This window comes from Mobula birostris, chromosome 14 (assembly GCF_030028105.1).
Source record: "Mobula birostris isolate sMobBir1 chromosome 14, sMobBir1.hap1, whole genome shotgun sequence".
NCBI lineage: Eukaryota > Metazoa > Chordata > Chondrichthyes > Myliobatiformes > Myliobatidae > Mobula > Mobula birostris.
In genome coordinates, this window is record NC_092383.1 from 45934224 (window position 1) to 45948132 (window position 13909).

The 13909-nt window shown below is 38.0% G+C and overlaps 1 protein-coding gene across 6 annotated transcripts in view; it reads right to left on the reverse strand.

Moving 5' to 3' along the window:
• The window catches only part of LOC140209874 (protein unc-13 homolog C-like), a 923018-nt gene that overhangs the window by 542925 nt on the left and 366184 nt on the right, over positions 1-13909 (reverse strand). The window contains exon 1 of one of the 6 annotated variants that reach the window (XM_072278481.1): positions 5180-5301. The exons of the other annotated variants lie outside the window; for them this stretch is intronic. The gene's annotated coding sequence lies outside the window, so the exon portion shown is untranslated. Of the gene's footprint in view, positions 1-5179; positions 5302-13909 lie in introns of those variants that run through there. 6 annotated transcript variants of the gene reach the window in all.

Sequence of the window (13909 nt, forward strand, 5' to 3'; positions counted from 1 at the left end):
AAGGATGGTGGAATTGCAAGAGGTTCTAGTGAACGCTGGACGGAGATCTTTTTGTGACGGACACTGGGGAGGGTTAAGTTCATTTTGTCGGGAGCTGGGAGAAGACAAGAGGGAAGGTGGCTGAGGATATTGGCCCCGTTACACAAGGTGCTTTGTGCAGATGAATGGTTTCAAGGAGGAGGGACCAATACCGCCATGGAGAAGCCTGTTTGTTTGAGGTGGATTTGAGTGGTATTTTGAGGTGGTGTGTGCTTTCATGCAGACCGTGGGTATAGCGCATGAGTTAAAGACAACTTTACGATGAGCTCCAACTTAACTGCACATTTGGACTGGGTCAACTGTAATGGGCCCTTTTTATTTTTTTTTACTTCTTTCCTTTACTAACTGTTTGAAAAGCTAATATTTGTAAATATACTTTCTTCATAATTGTGTGCAATGTACATTTTTTAATTGTATAAGTCAAGTCACAAAGTACAATATCAAAAATTCAAAAAACAGCAGAAATTGTAAATTCTCTCTATCAAGACAGTGGATAATGAAACATCTGACATTCTTAAAAATAAGATTACAATCAAAGGTGGCTCCTAGCCAAGCCAATCCACACAGTTGTAACGCTACAATCTATTCAGCAACATGGAAAATTACCCACATATGTCCAATCAACAAAGAGCAGGATAAATCCACTCTGGCTAATCACTGATCAATCAGTCTGTACTTCATCATCAGGAAAATGGCAGACGGTGTAATTAAGAATACTTTCAATGCTCAATTTGAGTTTCAGCCAGGCAACTTCATTCTAAATTCTTTACAAGTCATGTTCTCAGTATTATTTGTACTTGAACAGTTTGTCTTTTGCTCATTGTTTTTTGTTAGTCTTGGTGTTTACTCATACAATTCAATTGTATCCCTTTATTTCCCCTTGCAAATGCCCGCAAGAAAATAAATCTTAATGTAGTATATGGTATCATACATGTACCTTGATAATAAATTTACCTTTGAACATTGTTCTCATCACTACCTTGGGTCTAAGGCCTGAGTTCTAGTGGAGAGGCAAATGTGATTGCTCTTAATATTACGAAAGGAACTGAGACTCAGTAAGAGGATATAGAACAGCACACAAAATGCTGGAAGAACTCAGTGGCTCAGGCTACACCTACGGAGGGAAATGAACCATCGATGTTTTGGGTTGAGGCCCTTCATCAGGAGTAGTTGTAATATTAGTCCAGAGCAAAAGAAGAAAATGCAGATGAGGAGGCAAACAGAAGAGAGATAGATCAGCAGGTTAGAAACATAGAAAACCTACAGCGCAATACAGGCCTTTCAGCCCACAAAGCTGTGCTGAACATGTCCTTACCTGAGAAATTACCTAGGGTTACCCATAGCCTTCTATTTTTGTGAGCTCCATGTACCTGTCTAGGAGTCTCTTAAAAGACCCTATCGTGTCCGCCTCCACCATCGTTGCAAGCAGCCCATTCCATGCACTCACCTCTCTCTGCGTAAAAAACTTACCCCTGACATCTCCTATGTACCTACTTCCCAGCAGCTTAAAACTGTACTTTCTCGTGCTAGCCATTTCAGCCCTGGGAAAATACCTCTGACTATCCACACAATCAATGCCTCTCATCATCTTATACACCTCTATCAGGTCACCTCTCATCCTCCGCCGATCCAAGGAAAAAAGACCAAGTTCACTCATCCTATTCTCATAACGCATGCTCCCCAATCCAGGCAACATCCTTGTAAATCTCCTCTGCACCCTTTCTATGGATCCAAATCCTTCCTATAGTGAGGCAACCAGAACTGAGCACAATACTCCAAGTGGGGTCTGACCAGGGTACTACATAGCTGCAACATGACCTCTCAGCTCTTAAACTCAATCCCACAATTGATGAAGGCCAATGCACTGTATGCCTTCTTAACCACAGAGTCAACCAGCTTTGAGCGAACTATGGACTCGGACCCCAACATCTCTCTGATCCTCTGCACTACCAAGACTCTTACAATTAATACTATATTCTGTCATCATATTTGACCTACAAAATGAACAACCTCACAATCATCTGGGTTGAACTCCATCTGCCACTTCTCAGCCCAGTTTTGCATCCTATCAATGTCCCGCTGTAATCTCTGACAGCCCTTCACACTATCCACAACACCCCCAACCTTTGTGTCATCAGCAAATTTACTAACCCATCCCTCCACTTTTTCATCCAGGTCATTTATAAAAATCACGAAGAGTAGGGGTCCCAGAACAGATCCCTGAGGCACACCAGTGGTGACTGACCTCCATGCAGAATATGACCCGTCTGCAACCGCTCTTTGCCTTCTGTGGGCAAGCCAGTTCTGGATCCACAAAGCAATGTCCCCTTGGACCCGTGCCTCCTTAATTGATTGAATGGTGTTGCAACAACAACCTCACGCTAAACATCAGCAAGACCAAAGAATTGCGTGTGGACTTCAAGATGGGAAGATAGGAGAATAATCTCCAGTGCTAATTGTTGGATCAGTGGCGGAAAGAATGAGCAGTTTCAATTTCAACACTACAGAAGATCTATCCTGGGCGCAACACACTCATGTAATCACAAAAAATGTAGCTCTACTTCATTAGGAGCTTGAGAGCGAAAACTCTTGCAAATTTATACAAATGTATACTGGAAAGCATTCTAGTATGGGACCTCCATAGCATAAGAGGGCACAGAGGGTTATAGACTCAGCCAGGTTCATCACAGGCACAATCTTCTCCACTACTCCTCCGGTTTTCCTTTGGGTGCTCTGATTTCCTCCCTCAGTCCAAAAACATAATGGCCAGTAGGTTAACAGATCATTGTAAATTGTCCTATGATTAGGCTGGGGTTAAATTAGTGGGTTGGGGCCGTCATGGCTCGGAGGACTCAAAGGGCCTGTGCCACGCTGCATCTCTAAATAAATAATTAAATACATACATACATACTGAGGACATCTTCAAGAGGCCATTCCTCAAGAACAGTGCATCATTAAGGGCACTCACCATTAAGGACAAACTTTTTTCTCATTCCTACCATTGGGGAGGAGGTACAGAAGCCTGAAGACACACACTCAATGATTTAGGAACTACTTCTTCATCATCAGATTTCTGAATGGTCCATGAATCCCTGAAGACTACCTCAATAATCTTTCTTCTTGCATTATTTATTTATTTTCTATCCTAACAGCAAATTTTGTCTTGCATTGTACTGTTACTTAAAACAACAAGTTTCATAATGATAATAAAACTGATTTGATTCTGAGTCAGCAATTGCCATATTCAGAGTACATTCAGATTCAGAGGCAAGCAATGATTTTTCTTGTTTAATTCTTAAATGCAGGCCCTCTGTTGATCAGCATTGACCATGGATGTTCTGTGTTAGCTATCTACACATATCAGTGGAGTCCATGATGTAGCGGAGTGGGTACAGGATACTCTCAAGGGGGAGGAGGAACAGCCAGAGGTTGTGGTGTATATTGGCACTGATGGCATAGGCAGAAAAGGGGAAGAGATCCTACACAGTGAGTATATGGAGTTAGGAAAGAGGCTGAAAAGAAGGACCTCCAAGACTGTAATTTCCAGATTACTCCCTGTGCCATGGGCTAATGTGGGTAGGAATGGGGTGACAGCATGGATGAATGAGTGGCTGTGGAGACAAGGGACAGGGATTCAAGTTCTTGGATCATTAGAACCTTTTCTGGGGAAGGAGTGACCTGTACAAGAGGGACAAGTTGCACCCAAACTAGAGGGAAACCAATATTCTGGCTGAGAGGTTTCCTGAGGCTACGCGGGACAGTTTAAACTAGTTTTGCAAGGGGCTGGGAACTGGAGCCCCAGGTCAGTTAGAGAAGAATCGGACCAGAAGGCAGCTGTCCGGAAAAGTATTGGAAAGCAAAATCTGTGCTGTACCCTTCTATGTTCTGGGATCTAATATGCAAGCCAGGGCAGTACAATATTGAGAGCAAGCTCAGTATTGTACTGCCTCTCCCTGCAGCTAATGAATCTGAAGGAACGGGAGAGACTGATGCAGTTTGGCACCAGCAGCACCTCAAGAGTTGCCAGTCAGTAATGAACTCAATGTAGGACTGCCCAAAGGGACTCCAGCTCTATATTTTTTCTTGGGGTTTACTCCTGAAGCCTTCCCCATGGCTGGGTATAGCTGCAAGGCAGCAGAGATTTGCAATCAGGGCTTCCCTTTTCTTGGATGGGCTGCCAACCATGGCTGACAAGGCCCATCTGTCCGAAGCCAGTAACCCACCTTTGCCCTTTCTGTCAGAAGAAACAACTCTGCCAGGCTTAGTTTCTCAGCCACACATGAAGACCAGGAGCTGGACTTAGTTGTCAGAGGCTATTTCAGTTGCATTCAATAGGTAGTGGGAACTTACCCCCACTACTTCTCCCAACGATACAACAATACAACCTGTCTCAGTCTCATCTACTAAATAAAAGATATACTGTATGTCATATTTGATTTTATATATTTCTAATAATTCCTAATAATAACACATACCAACAATGTTGTTTGTATTTCTGATCAACTAGGAGTGTAACTTAATCCACAAAACTGCAACAAATTCTAACGGGATGTAAAACTCACAATATTCACCATAACAATCAAATCATTAATTATGTGAAACTTAATTTTGATTCCCTACAGATGCATAAACTAATAAGACTCTTCATTTGTTTAAGTGAAGTACCTTTAGCAAAAATAAATATTATGGAGTAATTAATATTTAAAATTGTCATTTCCAATTTAAGTGAACATACCCAAGAGCTGGTTTTAGTCAAGGTAACAATTATGGCCTACATTATTAACAAAGATAATTCATAAAATATAATAACATGACATGACAGAAAGCTTTCACTAAATGAGAATAAAAAGGAAGGCATTCGGGAAAAAAATCCAATCAAAACCACACTACAATAAACAAGTGCAGGATATCAGACAACGCTATATATTAATTTTCAGTGCATTCTAATCCTAATTGTTAAATGTGCACCAAAAAGTTAAAATTACATCTGAAATCAAAACTCAGGCGGAGAAAAGTTCAAACCTGAACCTTATTATTCAGCCAAAATCAAACACATTGTATTTAATTTCTGATGTTAAATTTCATCTGTTTTTAAGCAAACATTATCCGAACATTACTTCTACAGATCTGGTGTTTGTACCTGCTATTTGTTGTCTATATGCTTTGTAAGCAGCTTGTTTGAAGGTGGGTCTTATTCTAACTTCCATTTCAACTTCAGGATTTTCCTGTGGAGCAGTCTGATTTTCATGAACTTCTGAACATTCTTCTGAAACAGTATAATTTTCAGCTGCATCTACCTCTTCAAAGATTTCAGTTGCAGACTCTGTAACTTTATTAACACTGTTGATATCATAAGATACTCCTTCACTCTCTACAGCTAAGACTGGAATGGCATACTCTTCCAAAGACTCCAATGCTAAAGTTTGCTCATCACTTTCTTTAGGAAAGGTTTTATTTTCCAGTTTTGCAAGAACTTCCTCCATCACTTCAACATAATCCATTCCATTTTCTCCTTCTTGTTCACTGGACTCATCTTCCTCAGCTCTGTAATAGTAGGGCTCACAGTACGTATCAGAATCAAGGGTGGTGCTCGATTCATCTGCTGTAGATTGAGAGAAGGTCCTGAAACGACCCATAAAATTTCCTCTTACTTCATTTTCGCTCAGACTCTGGGTACTTCTAGAGTCCATTTTACTCCAAACAACCTCCAAGGCAGACTTAGCACGTTGAAGAGAGGATCCAAATTTTTGGAAGCTGAATCCAGTATCTGAGAGATCAATACTCAGGCGACTATGCCAAGATTTAGCAGGTGCTTCCACTGTGTCATTAGCACTGGGTAGCTCACTCTGGCTATGACATCTTAGCGGTGATCTGTTTTCATACTGATAATGATCAGTAGAATAAGTGTCATGATAGGAGTCATACATATTTTCCCACTCATTTTGTGACTTCCCATCAAAACCAATACTTTCTGATGTGTCTAGTGTGGTGTCATACATTTCCTCCTTATAGTCTTGGTTAGCAGCCTGGTACCTTTCATCAAAATCTGTAGCATAGCTTAAGACATTTTGCTCAGATGGACTATTTACTTCAGAAGCAAAAACATGCTGTGAAGTGTCTAGACCAGAGTCTGTGCCTGGTTCCAGATGCTGCCATTCTTGCCACATTGAGAGGTCACATTGCAAAGACAACTGAGAATTACTGTAATGGCTTCTATCACCCGATGCACAGATTAACCCATTGCTCATGCCACTATCAGCTGTTTCTGTCTTTTCTACTTCTCTATGTTGAATGTATTGCTGGTCCTCATAATCATACTGCTGATTACTGGTGTTAACCCATGAGGTTGCTACTTCTTCTTTACCTCGAAACCAAAGATCCTTCTCTGATGATGACACAACTGAGGCACCATCTGCTCTGATGAAGTACTGATTGTCTGAAAAATCTTCTGAGTAAGAGACTGACTGGCAAAGCTTCGAAAAGTCAGACTCTGAACGACTGAGCTTAGCTACAGTGTAATCATTCTGCAGCCACGTGGATGTCAGCTCATTGTAATAAGGCTCTGTCAGCTTTTGGGTGTCTTCAAATAGAGGGGAATGGAAATTATCATCAGCACATAACTGCATGGAATTTGGATATGAGCTACAAAAAATAGTTCTGTCAATATTAACAACATTGTGTGATTCTGCACCCAATTTTGGAGAGACAAGTACTTTCTCAAAAACTGCTTTTGAACTGATTTCAAAACAATGGCTACTAAGTTCTTCTTCCAGGTCTTTGTCACTCGATTTTGATGATGCCAACTCACTGCCTCTGGGTTCTTCTTCAGTTGTTGTTAGTTTCATATTCATACTTTCATAAGTCTGTGATTTTGGTGGAAGTGAAAATTCCTTTCTGTCATTTGGGTCATAAAAGATCTCTGTGGAAATTCCAATACCAGAACCTTTCAACTTATAACATTTTTTAAGAATTAAATCTCTGTTCTGTGGACTGTCAAAATAGACAAGAATAGGGCGGGGCTTAGCACTGATACAGTCTCGCCGCTGCCCAAGTCTATGGGCAAGTTCAATCTGAACAGTTTTTCTTGCATCTGTTAGTCCTAACTTTTCTTCTATAATCGTATAAATTAAACTTTCAGTATTTTCATGCATTTCCTCTGGTATATTAATAAATCTTAGGCTTACACTGTTTCCTTGATAGTTAATTTGTCTAATATAGTCATGAATATCTCTGGTTTCTCTTCTGGACTGTACAAATCCAGAACGTAATTGTTCAATTTCAGTTTGCACTACTTCCACACTTGTGGAAATTTCATCAATAGACTGTTTCAGGGCATTTACATGTCCACGCAGCTCACAAAGCTCAGTTTCTATTTGACTTATTCCTTGAAGCTCTTTAAAAATCATTTCCATGACATTATGAGTCTGACTAATGCAGCCACTTGAACTGAATGTGGGTTCGAGTCCACTCTTCTGCTGCGTGCGGCCAGTTCTGTCCAATGATTTGCTCCTGAAACCAAGAGACTTCTTCCAGGTACTCATTTCTGTCTCTGAGGAAATACACTCTTGACTTTTTTTCCATTTGCGAAGTTTACGTAATGCACCTAGTCGTAATAATGTACGATCAGCATCTGAACCTCCATCAGATGCAGCAAGACTACTGACACTTTTCCTATTTCTTCTTACTGGCATAGTGTGTGATTTTTGCTCCTTTACCTTCTGACAAAAGCGGACTTCATTCAATGATTCAGAAGTAGCACTATCAACAGACCATAGCACTGGAAAAAGGTTGTCATTATTTGATGAACTTAGTTTCCTTTTCAGTCCATTAGCTATGGCTACCCTGTAACTCAATGTTGGAGAAAGTGAATACTCTCCTCTTCTTTCCTCTTCATCCACAGATAAATTATGAGCAGACTGGCATTTTGCTAATCTTTTGACAGTGGTCTTCAAATTTACAGAAAACTTTTGATTTTGTGCCTGATTTGCTTGTGAGTGTCTTTGTAGCTTTAGGTCACTATTAATTTCTTTTTTTCTTGTCGTATTCACTTGTTTCCTAGTAAACATTCCTTTCTAAAGCTTTGCAATGTAGGCCTGGAGTAGATTCTTCAAAAAGGAATAAACCACAGGGAGGGTCAACCGGTATTACTAATTTCGGTAAAGTAGTGTGAAACTGCGAACAAGCTTTCTGCACAGGTACAATCAATTGCATATGTCCTACATCTTAGCAAATAGATGACATTTATGTTATTAATTATTTAAGCAGACAACTGCCAAAAATGAGTCATAGTGTGTTTGTATCTGACAGGAACAGCTATAAGTCCTGGAAGAAGAGCAATACCACTGAACCAGCTGAGTATCCCATGCCTGCCTGTTACAGAAAAAAAATACATTAGCATCAAACTACATATAACATTCAACTTTCTGTTAATATGACTATCATATTATGCCAGTAAACCATCAATGTACAGTTTAAAAAGCTAAATATATCAACACATTATGATTGATGAAATAATTTTTCTGCCACTATCTTGCAATAGCAGACTCTAGGGCTTTAAGAAATGAGTACAATATAGCTTATACAAAAATTGTTCTAAACTCTAATAGGAAATCATCTTATGGCACATTAATATTTCATTAGTGAATCTCCACTGCATACCACCTTTGACATTTGACATCAAGTGGACAGGCTGCTCATTTTAAAGCAACTCTGCGGCTCATTAAATATAACAATCCATTTGCTGAAATGAGCAAAGCATTTATAAACTTCAAAAATCTTTACACCCAATATCACTTACAACTTGCAAATAGTATTATAATACCAAATGCACTTTTGATAACAATTTCAACTGCAAAGCATTGCAAAGAATTCCAAAACACTTTTTTGAAAAGGCTGCAGGAAGAAGCAGTGAGACAAACTATGTATAAGAGTTGAATTAAGTTTTACGTAAAATTATTTACACAGGGTGCTGCAGTGAATTTTAACATTTTAACTGTGTTATATCAATTCACATTTTTAATTCCCATCAGTGTCTTTTCTGCTGACTGCTCCAGATTTTAAATCTAAACAAAATGTTATGACCATATTCTCCTCAAAAGCAAAAATCAATAAAACGCCTTAAGTTTCTATAGCCTGTAAACTGACTGGCATTTGTTCAGAGATGATAATCACCACAGACCAACCAAAGCTTTGTTCACAGACACAGCACTGGGAAATATTGTACACAAAGTGGTTTGGTGCCTGACGGCCTTGGACAATTCAAACCCTTCTCTTAATGCACTCCACCACAACCGAAGATCTCATCATGTCTGAATCTAGGACTTTACAGCGAAATATGTTTGGGGGTGAGGAACCTAGTCTGATTGGCATGTACAGGGGTCGAGACATGGGGTCAGTTGAAAGGTCAGGGGGACTGGAATCCCTTAGAAGGGATAGACGTGTATTAAAGGAAAACTACGACAGGTGGATTCCTAGCACTAAGTTTGACAGCCAAGGATCATGCAGGTTTTAAGCAAACCATACATTTGAAGTTCTGTATTTGTGTGAATGAAAATTACAAAACTGCCATCCAGTGCACATTTCATACTATTGGATTTTGCTGTGTGTGCATGGATTCCTCCAGCATTAGTGTGCCAGGCATATCAGTAAATTGGAAGAAATAATGTATATTTTATGAAATTTGCATTAAGCCTCCAAGATTCATTTAAGGTTTTTTTTTCATTAAAATTGAATCATGCAGTTAATGAAGACATGAAAATATGCAATCCAACTTTTAGGATTTTTTGTTGTTTACTTTTTAAATGATATTCTGTGCCTCACCATGCAAGAAAACTTCTTTCTTAACTATTGATAATGATTGAGTATTATTGATTATATGATGTCAAAGGGTGAATCTGTGAATAAATGCAAGTTATGGTCAGCCCTTGAAAATAACTTTTATTAATGAAGATATGTCATTCAGCATTTTGTTTCTAACCATCACAGCACTGTGGGGGAGATTATAAATATGTTTTGGTTTGTAGAATGGAAGATGAGCATACATCAAAGTTTCTTCTTTTAGTTAATTTACAGAGTGCAAAATATTCAACATGGCAAAATTTGTAAGATTTGCTGCTTTGTTTGATCTCAATTTGAAACAAACTATTGTTTCAGTAAAAAGGCTGTTTAAAGATCAAGTCCAACTTGATAAAAGTGAACATTTTAAATTGCAAAACCAAACACAATTACATTAATTCAACAAAGTGTATTTTGTTATTGTTACTATTCACTTCCATTTATATCAACATTAAATTTAACATGTTTATCTAGATATTCAACTCCAGCCAGTAGCACTAAACAACTCAATTGTAGATTCATACTCTGCCTCAGAGTTTCAGTCCATTAAAGTCATCACTAAGCCACAATTAATTTCTAGGCACACCATCAAAAAGAATAGATGAATCCACTTTAATTGTTTATTTCTCTTTCTTCCATCACTCAGTGTGCAGTTTGGTTTTGTAAAAGCAATTCCAGAAAGAAAATGTTCGAAGCTAATAGGGAACTCAAGTTACACGTTTTCTTCAACCAACACTGTACACATTCTAGATGTAACCATGTAAACTTTTGATAACTGAAATTATCCCAGTCCTAAATGATGGTACCTGGTATGGAAGGGGTTAACTGACACTAACACTAAAGACATATTCATACAATCTTTACATTGTGAGAAAAGCTTTCTTTGAAGTATAGCACAGCCTGTTTATCAGTTGACAGAAATCCTATTACATTTAGAATTTGGTAAAATATCAACATCCACTGTATGAAAAAATTTCCAAATTTTAAATGAAATATCTAATGAATGACTGCCTGCAATTAATTGAGTTCCCTGAAAACCTTGAAGAAAGGGAAGTTGAAACATTGAAAGTCAAAACTCTTATTAGTAAAATAATGTATATGCTCAACCCCAAAATGAAATCCACAATCAAAATATCAAAATTCATAAGATAAGCAATGAATTAAATTCCTTTATTAACCAATTAATAGTACCTGTTCTTTGGCACCGCAGCAGAAGTAGCAGATAATATCGTCAATAGCAACAACAGAAACAGTGCATGAAAATATAATTTTGTTTCATTGAAAGTACTAGTCTGAATGTGACATAATTTGCAATTGTATTCAGAGGAAAGAAGGGTAATAGGTTGATTTTATTGTATAAACACTGCATTTCAGTAAGCTGCTCAATTGACAATTGAATACAAATATATGAAAATCAGATTCTTACGTGTGGGAACTGTGTCATGATGCCATTGATATTTTGAAGAAGTGGGCAATGTAGTATGATTGTATTTGGTATTGTGTTAATATTCAATTGGTCAGGTATTGCTAAATACTGAAGGAAAATGCACATCACTTCTGCGTTCCAATATGCACATGGACTGGAGATTTCTTTGAAGGTTGTTAATGCTGCTATATGAACAGCTAAGGGAAAAGATTAGATCTCTGCTACAGAATCAGTATTGGCAGTTTCTGCTACTGCATAGTAACACATCTCACTGCTATGGCATGCACAGGCTAAAGGCAGGAGCAAAATACAAGGACTGATACCCATTAAAGTTGAAACCATTGAAATCCAGTGCTGAACATTGCAGCATTCATATTGTTCTTAAAGTAAATGGAAAAAACATTTGTATTAGAAACTAACTATTTATATACAAAAATGTCAATATTGTGTACTTTTAATAATTGCAGACTTTCTTAAAATACCTGTGGTGCTTTGCATGGAAGTCCCAATAGGATTAAATTGCTTTTGTGCTAAGTAAATTTCATTTTGGAATTATTTCAATGCACTTTAAAAGCTGCATTGAAAGAAATAGTTCTATTGCAGGTTAACTAAGCTGCACCTATGATTCCTGCATCACTTTTTTACATAGACTTCTCCGTCAATTTTGTACACAATAAATTTAAACTACTTTATGTTGAAAAGACAGGCAGGTAGGCAGAGGGGTTGGGTGGCTCTTTTGGTGACAAATGGAAGCAAATCCTTAGAAATAGGTGACATATAATTGGAAAATTTAGAATCCTTGTAGGTAGAGTTAAAAAGCTGCAAGGGTAAAAAGACTCTGACAAAAGGTATATACAGGCCTCCAAACAGTAGCTAGAATGTGGAATACAAATTACAATGCCAGATAGAAAAAGCATGTAAAAAGGGCAATGTGATGATAGTGATGGTGGATTTCAATATGCAGGTAGACTGGGAAAAATAGGTTGGTGCTGAATCCCAAGAGAAGGAATGTGTAGAATACCTGAGATGGCTTTTTTAGAGCAAATAGTCATTGAACCCACCAGAGGAAAGTCAATTCGATTTCTCTTCACACAGATGAAGCCGGTCTTGCTAAGAATTTCCTGCATTTTCTATTTCTGTTTTAGGCGAGCGCAGTACTTAGGTTTATTTCATAGCCTCATGGCTAGGAGTTCACGTACTATTGAAATTTAATTCTGCCTATGCCTGATTTCTACCTCATGCAACACATATTGGAGGAACTCAGCAGGTCAGGCAGCATCTATAGAGGGAAATAGTGGACATTTTGGGCTAAGATGTTTCATCAAATCTACCCCGGCCTTTCTAGCTCAAGCTGTTTTCAGCCTCCGAAGTTCAGCTGGGAGGTATCACATGCTCTCCTAGGATAATAGCCATATTGGCTGGCAGAAATAACCCTTCCTTTATATCTGGCCATTGTCTCAGAAGAAACAGATTATGCAGAAAAAAAGATCTTGATGATGGCACAGAAATAGGCAAATAGGATTGAAACATCTCTTTCTCCCAAACCCCTTCTCCCAAAGATGCATTGAAGAAAGAGCCTGATAAGGACTGTGTACTTATAATGAAATCTGACTAAGTCTTCCTTCTTCACAAATCGGTATTTGAAACAAAACTATCAGATTAACTGTAAAGGTAATTCGAAATTGTTGTATTTATGAGGATTCAATGCCAATCCAAAAAACTGAATTTAAACTCCAGTATTTCTATCCTGTGCTGTGTTCCAGTTTGTTCTTGAAGTTACTGTTGTCTGAAAATATATGAAACAAGTTTAAGGTACATGTTGAGTACTTTAACTATAAATGATCCTGGTTTAATCTTTTAGACTTGAAAGTCCTGCCATTTCAGCGGCTATCATCTAATAGAGCCAGTGGCCTTCACTTTATGGAATAAGCCTAATTGTTATTCCATTGATTTCAAAAGGATTAAAACCAACCTGCTTTTCTAAAGAATGGCTAATGCATTGGCAAAGTGGTGAGGAATGTATTTGTACATTTTTCTTTAACATTAGTATTTATTTTATCAAGAATATAAATTATTCTCTATACTTTTAATATCTAACCAAGAGATGGTTGAAAAGACTTTCTAAAAAAGTTCCAATCCTTACTTGCAACCATATGCAATTAGGAAACATGCAGCACAATGTTGAGATAGTGACATAATGTTTTCATTTGTCGCCCATTGTGCAACTTGCTTATGTTTGGTGGGGTGAAGAAAGGGAAAATTGGTAAATTAATTTAACTGTCTAAACATATTATCAAAGTTCATTCTCCAGCAGATGTAACATTTAATGCCATGGGAACTTCCTCCAACAGTGAATACAGAACTTTTAGGCATACATCTGCCTAAAAACTCCCTTACTGCGTTCATAATGGCCCCTTAAAAAATGGAAATTATCTATTTTAGGGGGAAGCCTCTTAGATCAGCAAATGAGGATGCTTGTGAAATTATGTAATGCAATAGATTGAACATTTTGATTTAACTTAGATGCTGGTGATAATAAAGTTGATTCTGATTCTTGGTATTCCACATGTAATTTACACTATACAGTTTATATATGGACTCTGGTTTTAG